We start from the raw sequence: 3,983 nt of genomic DNA, 5'->3' as shown, positions 1-3,983 counted from the left end.
TGAAAAATAAAGAAGAAAAAGAAAACTGAAAAAAGAAAAAATGTAAAAAACTAAAAAGTACTAAAAAGAAAAAACACTCAAAGAGAAATTACAGACCGGGACACAAATGACGACCGGGACAGAGGGAATATAAATAACGACCGGGACACTCAAAGAGAAATTACAGACTGGGATACCGGGACACAAATGACGACCGGGACACAGGGAATATAAATGACGACCAGGACACAGGTATTTAAGAATATCGTTCAAAGACAAATTTTTAATTGTAAGAAGACCGTTGAAAGAGAAATTTCGAATTGTAAAATGACAGAAGAACCTACAATGGCAACAGTACCACCATCGAAGTAGATAACCAGTGGGTTGTTCCATATTCCCCATTATTATCAAAAACATTTAATGCACACATAAACGTTGAATACTGCAACTCCGTAAAGGCAATCAAATACATATGTAAATACGTCAACAAAGGCAGTGACATGGCAGTTTTTGGCTTGCAGCCCGAAATCAAAGATTTCGACGAAATCGTACAATATCAGGCTGGAAGATACATAAGCAGTAATGAAGCTGTTTGGCGAATTCTTTCATTTCCGATACATGAACGTAGTCCAGCTGTTGTTCACTTAGCGGTACATTTACAGAATGGTCAACGTGTTTATTTCTCGGAAACCAACGTGCAACAAAGAGCCCTGAATCCACCGGATACAAAATTAACAGCTTTTTTTTCGCTTTGCAAAAATGATTCTTTTGCAAAAAAAAACTGCTGTATACTGAAGTGCCTTCGTATTACACGTGGAATGCTAAAAATAAAGTATTTGAACGTCGAAAACAGGGTAAGTCAGTCGACGGCCAACCTACCATCTTCAAAGATACCACGATAGGAAGACTCTACACCGTTCACCCCAATCAACATGAATGCTTCTTTCTACGCCTGCTTTTGGTGAATGTACCCGGTCCGACATCCTTTGAGTATTTGAGAACTGTAAACGGTACTATGCATGACACTTACCCTAGTGCATGCCAAGCTCTGAATTTATTGGAGAATGACCAACACTGGGATAACTGCATCAATGACGCGTGCGAAACGTCAACCCCAAGTCAAATTCGTGCATTGTTTGGCATCATTTTAACAACTTGCTCTCCATCAGCTCCTACAGAGTTATGGGAAAAATATAAGTCAAAAATGTCCGAAGATATACTCCATCGAAAACAGTTAGAGACGTCAGATATGACTTTTGATTTTACATCAGAAATTTATAACTACACTTTAGTTATTATAGAAGATTTGTGCGTACGTATGGCAAACAAACCTCTTCAGGATTTAGGAATGCCTTCACCTAACCGTATCGCTGCTGTTTCGACATGTGTAGAATTGGATCGTGAACAAAGTTACAGTACGAGTGATCTATTGTCGTTTGTACAAAATAACATTTCCAAGTTAACGTCGGAATAAAAAGACATTTATGATACGATAGACTCAATTTCCGGACGTATACAACTACCTGCTGATTTTTGTAATTTAGTGACGTCCAAAAATGAATTGATTGAAAAAGTATTTCCGAATATTCTAAAAAATTATAAAAATAATAAATGGCTAAGTGAAAGAGCGATTCTCGCACCCAAAAATATAGACGTCCACGAAATCAACAATATTGTTTTGACCAAGATTCGAGACCAGGCAGTCCTTTACAAGTCAGTCGACACAGTTTTGGAACCAAATGAAGCGGTTAATTATCCATCTGAATTTTTAAATTCCATAGATCTTTCAGGGTTTCCATCACGCGTGCTACAACTAAAAATAGGCGTACCAATAATACTTTTAAGAAATATCAACCCACCAAAGCTTTGCAATGGCACGCGACTTGCCGTAAAAAAAACAATGGAAAACCTAATAGAGGCCACAATCTTGACAGGGCCTTTTGAGGGTGAGGCTGTTCTTATTCCTCGCATTCCCGTGATTCCAACGGATCTGCCTTTTCAATTTAAAAGATTGCAATTCCCAATTCGATTAGCATTTGCAATCACCATTAACAAAGCTCAAGGTCAATCATTAGAAAAATGTGGTATAGATCTTAATACTGATTGTTTTTCCCATGGAAAATTGTACGTTGCATGTTCGAGGGTCGGTAAACCTGACAATCTATTTATATGCAGCGGCAATTGGACAGCGAAGAATGTTGTATATTCGCAAGTTTTACGCAGTTAATTTGTATTGTATCTATCTATCTATCTATCTATATAAAAACGAGTTGTGTGTATGCATGTTTGTTTGTTTGTAAAAAGAGCGTTTGCATATGACGTCATTATTAGTACATACGGCTTTGTAACATACGGCTTTGAAAAATTCTAATTTATGGGCACACGTAAAAATATTAAAATTAACTACAAATATGCGTGTCCGATTGCAAAACGATGACTCTGTCAAACATTTTCAGATCAATTGCTGGCAATTGGAAACGGAAAGCTCCCAGTAGTGGGAAAGCCAAAAATGTTGTATATTCGCAATTTTTACGTAGTTTGAAACACATATATAAATCTATCTATATTCACAGGTGGGACACAGGGACACAACTACAATGGCACGTAACTAATATGGCGCGTAACGACTTACGCGCGCGGGGGGGCTTGGGGGGCGCGAAGCGCCCCACCAACTAGGTGTTGGGGTGGCGCGAAGCGCCACCCCAACAGCTATTATATATATATATATATATATATATATATATATATATATATATATATATATATATATATATATATATATATATATATATATAAATAAGTTGTCTGTGTGTGTGTCGAGTGACGTCATGTTTGTGTGTCGACTGACGTCATGTTTGTCGACTGACGTCATTATAAGGATTGAGCTGTATGCGTCATGAAGTTGTTTGTCGACTGACGTCATGTTTGTCAACTGATGAAATTACATACCGGGACACAATTGACGACCGAGACACAGGGAATATAAATGACGACCGGGAACCTCAAAGAGAAATTACAGACTGGGACACCCGGACACAAACGACCGGGACACAGGGAATATAAATGACGACCGGGACATAGGGACACAACTACAACGGGGACGCCGGGGGCACAGGCGTGATATATAAATGACGACCGGGACACAGGGATTGTTCGAATAGAAATTACAGACCGGGACACCGGGACACAAATGACGACCAGGACACCGGGAATATAAATGACGACCGGGACACTCAAAGAGAAATTACAAACTGGGACACCGGGACACAAATGACGACCGGGACACAGGGAATATAAATGACGACCAGAACACAGGGACACATCATTAGAATAATGAGGTATAGATCTGAATACGGATTGTTTTTCTCATGGACAATTATATGTAGCATGTTCAAGAGTCAGTAAACCTGACAATCTATTTCTATGCAACATATATATATATATATATAATATATATATATATATATATATATATATATATATATATATATATATATATATATATATATATATATATATATATACATATATATATATATATATATATATATATATATATATATATATATATATATATATATATATATATATATATATATATATATATATCTATTCACAGGTGGGACACAGGGACACAACTACAATGGCGCGTAACTAATATGGCGCGTAACGACTTACGCGCGCGGGGGGGCTTGGGGGGTCGCGAAGCGCCCCACCAACTAGGTGTTGGGGTGGCGCGAAGCGCCACCCCAACAGCTAGTATATATATATATATATATATATATATATATATATATATATATATATATATATATATATATATATATATATAGTATATATAGTATATACGTATTAGCCATTCATTTTAAACATCTTCCCTTTGCGTGGCCAAACAAAAAATAAAAAATAAAACAATATTGTGCCTTATTCCATAAACCTATACTCTTCAGTCAGACCATCCTAATAAACGTATAATGCAATTTTAAAGGTCTTGAAAGCGTAAA

The sequence above is a fragment of the Artemia franciscana genome, chromosome 5 (assembly GCF_032884065.1).
Source record: "Artemia franciscana chromosome 5, ASM3288406v1, whole genome shotgun sequence".
Classification (NCBI taxonomy): Eukaryota; Metazoa; Arthropoda; class Branchiopoda; order Anostraca; family Artemiidae; genus Artemia; species Artemia franciscana.
The sequence above is the reverse complement of the archived record's forward strand: the minus strand, read 5'-3'. Positions refer to the sequence as shown.